This window comes from Aethalodelphis obliquidens, unplaced genomic scaffold, assembly GCF_003676395.1.
Source record: "Aethalodelphis obliquidens isolate GAN/ISIS:26980383/991018 unplaced genomic scaffold, ASM367639v1 scaffold5, whole genome shotgun sequence".
Classification (NCBI taxonomy): Eukaryota; Metazoa; Chordata; class Mammalia; order Artiodactyla; family Delphinidae; genus Aethalodelphis; species Aethalodelphis obliquidens.
The window spans coordinates 39,089,514-39,102,115 of NW_020837949.1; the positions used below are offsets into that span (position 1 = coordinate 39,089,514).

Genomic DNA, 12,602 nt, shown 5'->3' on the forward strand with positions numbered 1-12,602 from the left:
TTCACAGGCGAATTCTATCAAACATTTAGAGAAGAGCTAACACCTATCCTTCTCAAACTCTTCCAAAATATAGCAGAGGGAGGAACACTCCCAAATTCATTCTACGAGGCCACCATCACCTTGATACCAAAACCAGACAAGGATGTCACAAAGAAAGAAAACTACAGGCCAATATCACTGATGAACATAGATGCAAAAATCCTCAACAAAATACTAGCAAACAGAATCCAACAGCACATTAAAAGGATCATACACCATGATCAAGTGGGGTTTATTCCAGGAATGCAAGGATTCTTCAATATACACAAATCTATCAATGTGATAAACCATATTAACAAACTGAAGGAGAAAAACCATATGATCATCTCAATAGATGCAGAGAAAGCTTTTGACAAAATTCAACACCCATTTATGATAAAAACCCTGCAGAAAGGCATAGAGGGAACTTTCTTCAACATAATAAAGGCCATATATGACAAGCCCACAGCCAACATCATCCTCAATGGTGAAAAACTGAAAGCATTTCCACTAAGATCAGGAAAAAGACAAGGTTGCCCACTCTCACCACTCTTATTCAACATAGTTTTGGAAGTTTTAGCCACAGCAATCAGAGAAGAAAAGAAATAAAAGTAATCCAAATTGGAAAAGAAGAAGTAAAGCTGTCACTCTTTGCAGATGGCATGATACTATACATAGAGAATCCTAAAGATGCTACCAGAAAACTACTAGAGCTAATCAATGAATCTGGTAAAGTAGCAGGATACAAAATTAATGCACAGAAATCTCTGGCATTCCTATATACTAATGATGAAAAATCTGAAAGTGAAATCAAGAAAACACTCCCATTTACCATTGCAACAAAAAGAATAAAATATCTAGGAATAAACCTACCTAAGGAGACAAAAGACCTGTATGCAGAAAATTATAAGACACTGATGAAAGAAATTAAAGATGATACAAATAGATGGAGTGATATACCATGTTCTTGGATTGGGAGAATCAACATTGTGAAAATGACTCTACTACCCAAAGCAATCTATAAATTCAATGCAATCCATATCAAACTACCACTGGCATTTTTCACAGAACTAGAACAAAAAAGTTCGCAATTTGTATGGAAACACAAAAGACCCCGAATAGCCAAAGCAATCTTGAGAAAGAAAAAAGGAGCTGGAGGAATCAGGCTCCCTGACTTCAGACTATACTACAAAGCTACAGTAATCAAGACAGTACGGTAGTGGCACAAAAACAGAAAGCTCAATGGAATAGGATAGAAAGCCCAGAGATAAACCCATGCACATATGGACACCTTATCTTTGATAAAGGTGGCAGGAATGTACGGTGGAGAAAGGACAGCCTCTTCAATAAGTGGTGCTGGGAAAAGTGGACAGATACATGTAAAAGTATGAGATTAGATCACTCCCTAACACCATACACAGAAATAAGCTCAAAATGGATTAAAGACCTAAATGTAAGGCCAGAAACTATCAAACTTTAGAGGAAAACATAGGCAGAACACTCTATGATATAAATCACAGCAAGATCCTTTCTGACCCACCTTCTAGAGAAATGGAAATAAAAACAAAAATAAACAAATGGGACCTAATGAAACTTCAAAGCTTTTGCACAGCAAAGGAAACCATAAACAAGACCAAAAGACAACCCTCAGAATGGGAGGAAATATTTGCAAGTGAAGCAACTGACAAAGGATTAATCTCCAAAATTTAGAAGCAGCTCATGCAGCTCAATAACAAAAACACAAACAGCCCAATCCAAAAATGGGCAGAAGACCTAAATAGACATTTCTCCAAAGAAGATATACAGACTGCCAACAAAGACATGAAAGAATGCTCAACATCATTAATCATTAGAGAAATGCAAATCAAAACTATAATGAGATATCATCTCATACCAGTCAGAATGGCTATCATCTAAAAATCTAGAAACAATAAATGCTGGAGAGGGTGTGGAGAAAAGGGAACACTCTTGCACTGCTGGTGGGAATGTGAATTGGTTCAGCCACTATGGAGAACAGTATGGAGGTTCCTTAAAAAACTACAAATAGAACTACCATATGACCCAGCAATCCCACTACTGGGCATATACCCTGAGAAAACCATAATTCAAAAAGAGTCATGTACCAAAATGTTCATTGCAGCTCTATTTACAATAGCCCGAAGATGGAAACAACCTAAGTGCCCATCATCGGATGAATGGATAAAGAAGATGTGGCACATATATACAATGGAATATTGCTCAGCCATAAAAAGAAACGAAATTGAGCTATTTGTAATGAGGTGGATAGACCTAGAGTCTGTCATACAGAGTGAAGTAAGTCAGAAAGAAAAAGACAAATACCGTATGCTAACACATATATATGGAATTTAAGAAGAAAAAAAAGTGTCATGAAGAACCTAGGGGTAAGACAGGAATAAAGACACAGACCTACTGGAGAACGGACTTGAGGATATGGGGAGGGGGAAGGGTGAGCTGTGACAGGGCGAGAGAGAGTCATGGACTTATACACACTAACAAACGTAAGGTAGATAGCTAGTGGGAAGCAGCCGCATGGCACAGGGATATCGGCTCGGTGCTTTGTGACCGCCTGGAGGGGTGGGATAGGGAGGGTGGGCGGGAGGGAGACGCAAGAGGGAAGAGATATGGGAACATATGTATATGTATAACTGATTCACTTTGTTATAAAGCAGAAACTAACACACCGTTGTAAAGCAATTATACCCGAATAAAGATGTTAAAAAAAAATATCAAATGGCAATTGATAAGGACTCTGCAGAAAATTTCAGCTAGTTAATGCGAAAGGATAATTTAAAGGGGAGGTAGCGAGTCAGGGACTATCTCTCTAAATGAATCACAAGAATAATTAACCATATGAAAATCAACATAAAAAATTCCTAATAGATGAACAGTTGGCGCAAAAACCCTAAGGTGAGATCTAACTTTGAGAATCAGAAATAGCAGCTATGTTGCTAAAGCAGGTAAGAGAAGAAAAGGCATGCATGGCACCAGGGAGGTAGGCAAAGGTTATTATCACATAAAACTTGATCTATCAAGAAAAATAATTTGCCTTTTACTCTAAGTAACCCATTGGAAACCCATTGGAAATTAATGGATCACCACTGTTCTTACGAGAAAGGGAAAATTCCTTAAAAATATTTGATATTACATGCCTGTTAGAATGCATTGTATTATTCCATCCTTCCGTCTCCTTTTGCATCATACTCTTCCTTGCTGTCGGTTCTACAGCATAGCTGGCTCTCTTTCAGTCCATTCAATTTCCGTGATTCCTCAGACCAAAAGGCATTTGACCATGCTGCTTCTTTCACCTGAGATAACTGAAGTTATAAATAAATGAGTGGATTATTTTTAGACATTGTAAGAAACCAACTCATACCCAGACTTCTGAAATAATAAAACAACTGGAAAGGGGGAAAACAGGAGACTTCCTCCCAACCTCACTTCTTGCTTCAACATTAAAGTCAGTGCCTGTTCCACCAGAACCACTTTCCATCTCCCAGTCTCAATATTTATTATGTATTTGTAGATCCGACATTTCTCTGTAAAGCAACACAGTCTGAAACAGAAGGGAATCTGTGATGGTACATTTTATTCTGAGTTAAATCATGTAAAGTAAAAACAAGATGAGCATACAGAGCTGTACACTCCAGAGAGAACTGTGTTTACATGCAAAAGAAGACATACAGATTGCTTTAAATTATGACAGGAACCAGGAATGAAAAATACATAATTCTCACCTCAGGCAAACAGAGCTGCATTCTATAAATGCCTAATATAAAGTAGGGCCTATGTAAGAGTTATCTAAATAATTTAACTTAAAAGTAAAGTAAAGATACATGGAAGTACAGAACATAGACATCCTGTCAGCAGCTTCTTGGTCAGAACAGATCTCTACTGCTTCAAGGCTATACAGACTTGGGAGGTGATGGTGTGTGTAGGGCTGGGCGGCCTATAAAATATTCCACAACAAAGCATGGAGCCATTTTCTTAAAATAAGCAGAAGTAAACCTATAAAAATATTTATGACAGGAAACAATATGATGTGTAAAACTATATTAATTTTGAGTTTTCAGAATATTTTAAAAATTCATGAAATAAAATATTAAAAATGAAATTTAAAAGAGTATTATGATATATATGCAACAATGCTAAGAAATTAAAGATAAAACAGAAAAAATATTTTCATGAGTTAAGAAAGAACAGAATGAACCAACACAAAGTCAGAACAGCAATTTGGGAAACAGACTGAAAATATCTTTAAAATATGATAACTATGAAAGACATAATGGATATCAAAAGCTGATAACATATAGAAAATATACAGAGAATATAGTTTCACATCATGGGTAAACTACATTTCTGAAAAATAAGTTTGAATAAATAAAATAGAAAAATAAAGAAAAAAAACAAAAGAAATATTCAAAAATATTCCCACTGTGTGTGTGTCTGTGTTTAACTAACCTACTGACTGTAAGAATTCACTATATTCTAGCCTCAAATAATGCAAAAATAACATGAGTTTGACATATTCTGGAAAAGTTTTACATTTTGATAATAAAGAAAATAAGATCATAAATTCTCATGCATAAAAGCATAACCAGTTTTAGGGAATGTAAAGTAATTCTGGTTTATTACATTTTCATAACCTACCATCAATGTGTAAAGACAGTCTAAAGAGATTTTTTAATATGCAAAATAACACAAAATTTAAAAATGATCTTTGTTACCTGGTCCCAAAAATTCCCTAACTGAAAACATTAACTCTAAAACAGAGAAGTCTGGATTTATAGAATGGCATAAGCCTGATTCTATCTCATATCATCATCATCTGTGATGGCTATTCATTATATTTAAAATTAAGTTTAGATCACTCATTCATTCAGTATATTTTTTGAGCACCAATTAGGCCAAGGACTATGCTAGGCAGCAGAATGATGACAAAAATAATGAGCAACATGGTAACAAAAGTGCAGAAGGAAAAGACCAATATTGAATCTTACAGGATGATTACATAAAGTTAATGATACAAGTCTAGAAACACAGATCTTACTGCAAAGAAGGAAACTGTGGAGCAAGAGAATATTAAGCTAAATTTATCTTAGATTAAGAGGAGTCATAAGTAATGAAATTGTTCTTGAATATGGAAATTTTGAAAATCATAAATTTAATCATGTGTATTATTTAAAGCTATAGTATAAACTCAATCATTTAAGACAAGAGCAAAAAAACCAAAGATATACCTATATAATAAATACTATAATTAATCAAAATAATTTTAAATATGAAAAATAATACATAAAAGACACACTAGATATTAACATACATTAAAAAAATTACCCATTAAGAGAAAACATGTATTTTATTTGCAGAAAAAGCAATAAACTGTAAGAATATATTTTTTTTTGAGAAATAACTAAAGCACAAAATTAAATAAAAATGTAAAAATGGAATGATATGTGAAATAATTTTGAATATGGAGAATTTTAAGAGTTTTTGTATATGATGCCTATGAGAATGGGTATAGGTAAATAATATCCCTAAACAGCTATCCTTGTTGGTACTATAGGTGATTTTACAATTTGTAATTTCTATATTTCCATTTTTTTCTTAAAAAGTATATACTTTAAGATTAGTTTAGGAGTTGAAATTTTTATGAAAAAGCAAACAAATATCTCTGGCTTATTTATTATTTTGTTTGAGCAGAATATTTCTCATCTGTCTTGCTTAATTAACTAGTCAAGTCAGTACTTTGTTATTTTAGCAAAGATGAATAAATTTAGGAATTAATGGCTATGCACAGGGAATATTCTTAGATATCATGACCTTGATTTTAATGTGTCTCTAGAAATGCTGGATATTAAATGAGCTGGAAATTGTTTATTTTTCATCATTTGAAGAAATATTTATTCTTACCTGATATACTTGCCCCCAAAGCTCTTGAGATTTTTTGTTCTACTTTCCTAGCAAATGACAACTTTGAAGTGTCTATTTCATTTGAAAAGTAGTGCATACATTTCAAATGTTTAAATACGACAGGAATAAACATCATTATGATTCCATTATGATTCCATTTATGATTCATAAATGATAAAATGGTTATTTTAATCATTTTTTTATGAGGCCACTTTAACCAGTCATCAGCTCCCCCATTATCCTCTAATTCCTGCGTTCAGACAGCAGAATTTTCCATTTTTGCAAAGCGTTCTCTTGCCCCATGGCATTTCTGATAATTCATCACCAAGAACTAATTACTTAAAAATCCTTTATACATTTTCCATTTGCTAAGTTCCACCTTAAAGTCTGCATTACCAGAGATTTATTTTTGCTTCTCTTCCCCTCTCTGCACAAAGCCTCCCTGGCCCCTCTCCCCTCCATTTATTCCTGAGATCTTTTAATTCCTCTTCTCCATTTAATGTTGAGAGGTTAAGTTTAGCCCCCGTTTTTCTCCACAGACATGCATGTCCCAACTCATGCCAGAGCTCAGCAAAGCAAAAAGGGTTTCTAATGAACAGGACTCTCCTGAATTTTATGGCATTTTATTAAGCATGAATTTTGATTCCTCTCCCGAAACACAAGTATTTCTTCCTAAAATACAACATACTCCCCTGAAAGGGAGTTCAGTGAATTAAGATTTCTCTGTCCTCTTCCGCCACTATAATAGAGCCCAGTAATGCTTAAAATGTGGTTCCTGGCCTAGTGTCAGCGTCACCTGTGACCATGATAAAAATTCAGATTCTTGGGCCCTAATCCAAACCTACTGAATCAGAAATTCTAGGAGTTTCCCCATTGATTCTGATGCCTGCAAAAGTTAACAAGCAATGAAAATAATCTGCAGCCACACAGAAAAATCGTAACAGGTATGGACTCAAAATATACTTCTGTGTGACTGGGTCATATTAAGAATGGCAGCACAGGGTTGGGAACGGAGGTGGAGAGGTGGGGAGGCACCGGTACATTCAAAGTTGAGTTCTGGTCACGCTGCCCTGAGCTTGCCTCATCCCCTGCTTCACTCTTTAATAGCCCTCTTGAGCCTGTTTGTCCTACTCCACTTTCTTCTTCCTCCATCACACAGTTCACTTTAACTCATTGCTGGATGCCTACATACCTGACCTGGATTCAAATCTACCTGAAACTTTTTCTGTGCTTTCCACAGGCAGGGCTCACCCTACTCCCAGGTGAGACTGACCAACTGCTCCAGTTCTCTCCCAGGTGAGAGTGACCAACTGCTCCAGTTCTCTATGTATCATTTTCCTAGTTTCCCACTTCTATAGCCTTAAACCACCTGGTAACAATTTTTATGGTGTTTCACTGAATGCCTGAGGTCATCAGCAATTCTCTCCACCCTGTCTGGATTGGAACGCCAACATCTTCTGGCACTGAATAACCTGCTGCATCTCTGAGCTATTTCTAGCCCTACAGCAGCCAGTCTTTGTCAGATCTTGCTGAGTTTTTTGCTCTGTGCATGCACAGGCCAGCCTTTGGCCAAATGCCTGAAGGTAAACCCCTGCCCCCCGCACCAGACCTCTTATGCCTTCCTCTGCTCAGCAGCCTTTCCTCGTGTACTCTGCTCCACAGTCACCTCGGAAGCTTCAAACTTTGATCTGTACCACCTCAGCTTAGCAACGCTGTTCTCTTCTTAGGCTCTACCTCCACACTGTCCTGTCAGAGTTCCCCCAGGGAGAAAGGCAACACAAACATGAGGCTTAAACTGTATGTCTCACTTCTCTTGAGGATTCATCATCCTTTGCTGTCTGTTGTCAAATGCCCAGTATGGGAACATAGTCAAGTGCCAGTTAATCCATCAAGGCTGAAAGACAAGTTCTGAGTCTTGTTTTGAATTTTATTTTTTTTTCAAGCTGTAATCTTTCATGTCTGTCTTTCATTTTGACTATATTTAGCAATCCATAACTTTCTAATTTGCTAATTGTAAACGTTTTGGAATTTTTTTGTAGACTAGACTCCCTAAGAAGAAGAGCCTGAGCTAGAAACTTGGTGAAAGTGATGTACGGAGGGGAGGGCTCTCAGGAGAAGGGGCGAGAGGGAAGCAGGATGCGGAAGGAGAGCAAGTCAGGAAAGGTGTGGTTTTGCCCAGAGCACTGCCTTTCGCCTGACCCCACAGGAAGCTCTGGAACACGAACTAAAGCAGAGTCATCCTCCACCGTGAGGCAAGCGGGCCAGTTTTATGTACCCTCATTTCAATCAGTTGTTGACTGATGGCTGTCCTGGGCAGTGCTGGTGGGTGCTTTTGGGGTGGGAATGTATAACTTCCCGGATAGGTTTGCTCCTATTTAGCTGAGGGAAATCCTCTGATACAGGGGTTAACTTTGGGCCTTTGGCAGTGAACATTCGTCCTGCTGGTGAAGAGAACGTGAGAAGACAAAGAAAAAAAGAAAGAAGAGGAGAGAAGAGGAAAGGAAAGGAAAGAAAAAGAGAAGGGAAGGGAAGGGAAGAGAAGGAAAAAAAGAAAAGAAAGAAAAAAAGCATCCACTAAATTCTTGTAAACCAAATAAATAATTTGGGGGATATAGTGAGTATAAATAGCATTAGCTACTTTTGTTTTGTTTTTTTGCGTTCTGCGGGCCTCTCACTGTTGTGGCCTCTCCCATTGCGGAGCACAGGCTCCGGACGCGCAGGCTCAGCGGCCATGGCTCACGGGCCCAGCCACTCCGCGGCATGTGGGATCTTCCCGGACCAGGGCACGAACCTGTGTCCCCTGCATCGGCAGGCGGACTCTCAACCACTACGCCACCAGGGAAGCCCAGCATTAGCTACTTTTTAAAATAAACCTTTTCAGGGCTTCCCTGGTGGCACAGTGGTTAAGAATCCGCCTGCCAATGCAGGGGACACGGGTCCGAGCCCTGGTCCTGGAAGATCCCACATGCTGTGGAGCAACTAAGCCCGTGTGCCACAGCTACTGAGCCTGTGCTCTAGAGTCCGCAAGCCACAGCTGCTGAGCCCGCACGCCACAACTACTGAAGCCCATGCAGCTAGAGCCCGTGCTCTGCAACAAGAGAAGCCACTGCAATGAAAAGCCCACGTACCACAGTGAAGACCCAACGCAGCCAAAAATAAATAAATAAATTTATATTAAAAAAACCCCAAATACTTTATTTGAATGTCTAAAATAATATTTAATGTCAGTTTTATTAAATATTAGAGAAAGTTTTATATTTCTACTTAAACTGAAAAAGTTTTGCTTTTAATAATATCCAATTCTGAGGTGAAAATCTCTCAGAAAAAAACTAACATTGATTCCTTAAAATTAGGAATTCAGATTTTTACGAAAACAGACAAATCAATGTTTTTTTATATGAAAACATGTATTCCCTTTGTAAAAAAAAAAGACATGATCTCCAGAGAATTCCTAAAGTCATTGTTTGTCTTTCTACAAGCGGTATATAAATTCCTTCCTGTTGGGTTTGCCATTATGATTAGCATCATTGTTGGCGATATTTGCCGTCATCTGCTTACTTTTTTCTCATGTATTTGGAATGCTTATGAGTAAAAGTCTTCTTTTTAAATATAATTTGTTAAAGAACATTTTGAAAAATCCCAAAATCAAATTTTCATACTTAACATAATTATTGAAAATACTTATTCAAAATACGTTTATTCTAGCTGATGTTTACTATTTATTGAGCATTCACCAGGTTGCATGCAATGCCTTTTCTGTATTTTTTCCCCTTTCCCAAAGAAATGGAAGTCATTTAATTCAAGAATTCTTACCAAAGATGTATGAATTTATGCACACTTACGATCTTCTGAGGATGATCTATAACACCTGTTTTCAACTAAATTGAAGGAAATACCCTGTATAATGCATGTTCTGTCAGAAAAGCAATATGGGAAATGAAAGCTAACATTTCATGAGGCTGCTACGTCACTTCATATTGAAAGGTAGGTCAATCAATCAATCTTTGAAAAAATTACTGGTACTCATTTTATGTGAAATACTTCACTACATGTTTAAAGGGAAATATAATATGGAAACCTACTTCCCAAAGTTTTTGCATTATAATTGGTGGCATCCTAGCATGATAGGAGCCAAAAAGAACAAAAAGAAATGCTTCCCCTGTATACCTGTGGTACTTGTCAGACAGTCTTAGGATATAGGTAGAGGGATGCTTCACAGAGGTAAAAAGACATTAATCTATTAAATGATGAGAGAAAAAAGCTGTAAAATAAGTTTCACAAATTAAGTAAATCTTCACACACCTATAACCTTGAAAATATAACTTCAGGAGTTTTCAGAGCAGAATGTTGCAAACCTTCTAAGAGGATTCATAATGTTAGCCCTGTAGCCTGAGACTTACATTAAAAGGCTTCTGTGAACATTAATCCACTTCCCAATGAGTAGTCTTGACAGATTCAAGAATAAAAATCAAGGATTGGTCAATTGTCATTCTCACTCCTTCCCTGGCAATTCATTTGGCATTGTGCAGACCTATCCAGAGAGCTTAGCATGAAACACTGTGAAGAGGTGCTTGAAATTGAAACGTTTGAAATTTCAGAGGACTTAAATGAAGTTGAGTTAGCCTGGCCTCATTTTCCTGGTCAGTAAAGGCTTTTCAGATAGTAAAAACCTACATTTTAGCAGTGTATTCTACATAAATAAAAGAATCTTCACATAAGACATCTATTTTAATTAAAGTTGGAAAATGGAGTGCTTGAAAAACAAAACTATCTCTTTTCTCAGCTTTCTGGTCTGGAGGTACTTTCCTGAATTTAAAATCAGAAATGTTTAAGTGGTAACAGCAACACATTGGCAGACTTCTCCATCCTTCTGAAATACCAGAGTCATTTACATTTGATGTGCTCTAGTATTTTTAGTGCTCAATCCACCTTCTGAGTAGCCGGAGTGTCTTTCTAAGAATTCTGCCAGAAATCAAAAATGTCACCATTTGTAATCTGTATTATGTTTTAGGCAGCTAACAACTGAGAACTTTGTCTTCACCTGATGATTTGGAGTAGACTCTGTCAGGGGGCCAATGACAAGTCAAGAGAATGAACTGGAACTGGAACTAAGAACTAAGAATCTGGGAAAGGAGAAAACAGGGATGGTGCTCAGTCAGAATCCTTTTTAGAGAATATTAGTTAATCCTACTAGCCTAGAAAAGCAAAATCAATGTACAAATCCAAAGGCAAGGAGAGGGTACGAAAAATGCAGATACAGCCGGAGCCCAGATCTCTGAAATAGAAGGGCAGTGAGATGGTTGTGAAGCAAGGCTGACCCAGAAAAGCTACTGCAAGTGTGACTGGAGTGGCCTGCTTACTATTCTTTGCTGTTGAGACATGCAGCAAGTTTCAAAGGGTCAGGCTGCCTCAAAGGTATGAAGTCAGGATATAGAGCTAATAGGCAAGTTGGAAATCTATGAAATTAGATAATGCAGTAAGGGCTTCAACTGTGATATATATATCCTAATGAGAAAAATTCACATTTATTGTAGTGCCTGGTATAGGACTAGGTTCCAGAGCATTTTGTCATTGTTAAAATCCTTGCTTGTCAAACTTTCTTCATTATATATTGACCTCATTTTGTTAGTTAAGAGTTAAGTTTTTAACTTAAAAATAAATAGAATTATTTAGTATGCCCTACACTAAAGCTACTTTCCATGATCTTCCATAATATCCATTATCATAGCAGTCATATCTGCTATGATGTGACTGACCACTTGGATATGGTACCTATATTGCCATCTACTGGAAACTATTTCAAATTACATCGGAAACAACAGACCACAGAGAATGCTGCTGTAAGAGTTCAGTTCTTTATACAGTGACATAATGGTGAAATTTCTGGTAGACAACATGGTAAAAATAAGCACTATGTGATAACTCTGCTTTCAGTTCTTAATGAATACAAACAGCCTGTGTGAATTTCTTCACTCAATGTGCCGGACGTGATTTTGTACAATCAACACCTCATCACCTGATGGTTCTAAATGTTCTGTTTTTGACACACAGGGATGCTTCAAAGTTTTATTAATAAAGTAAAAGACTGGACTTACCTGGTGGCGCAGTGGTTAAGAATCCGCCTGCCAATCCGCCAGCAGGTGCAATCCCTGGTCCAGAAGATCCCACATGCCGTGCAGCAGCTAAGGCCATGTGCCACAACTACTGAGCCTACGCTCTAGAGCCCGTGAGCCACAACTACTGAGCCCGCGTGCTACAACTACGGAAGCCTGTACACCTAGAGCCCATGCTCCACAACAAGAGAAGCCACTGCACTGAGAAGCCCGCGCACCGCAACGAAGAGTAGCTCCCGCTCGCTGCAACTAGAGAAAGCCTGTGCGCCGCAACGAAGACCCAACGCAGCCAAAAAATAAATAATAAATACATTATTTTAAAAAAGTAAAAGGGGCTTCCCTGGTGGCGCAGTGGTTGAGAGTCCGCCTACTGATGCAGGGGACACGGGTTCGTGCCCCGGTCCGGGGAGATCCCACATGCCGCGGAGTGGCTGGGCCCGTGAGCCATGGCCACTGAGCCTGCGCGTCCAGAGCCTGTGCTCCACAACGGGAAAGGCCACAACAGTGAGAGGCCCACGTACCGCAAAAAAAAAAAAAAAA

At 37.9% G+C, this 12,602-nt stretch overlaps 1 long non-coding RNA gene across 1 annotated transcript in view; it reads right to left on the minus strand.

Annotated features, from left to right (window-relative positions):
* Positions 1 to 3,204: 3,204 nt before the first annotated feature.
* The window catches only part of LOC113618218 (uncharacterized), a 209,274-nt gene continuing 199,876 nt past the window's right edge, over positions 3,205 to 12,602 (minus strand). The window contains exon 4 of the long non-coding RNA XR_003431927.1: positions 3,205 to 3,353. This is a non-coding gene — a long non-coding RNA (uncharacterized LOC113618218). The remainder of the gene's footprint in view (positions 3,354 to 12,602) is intronic.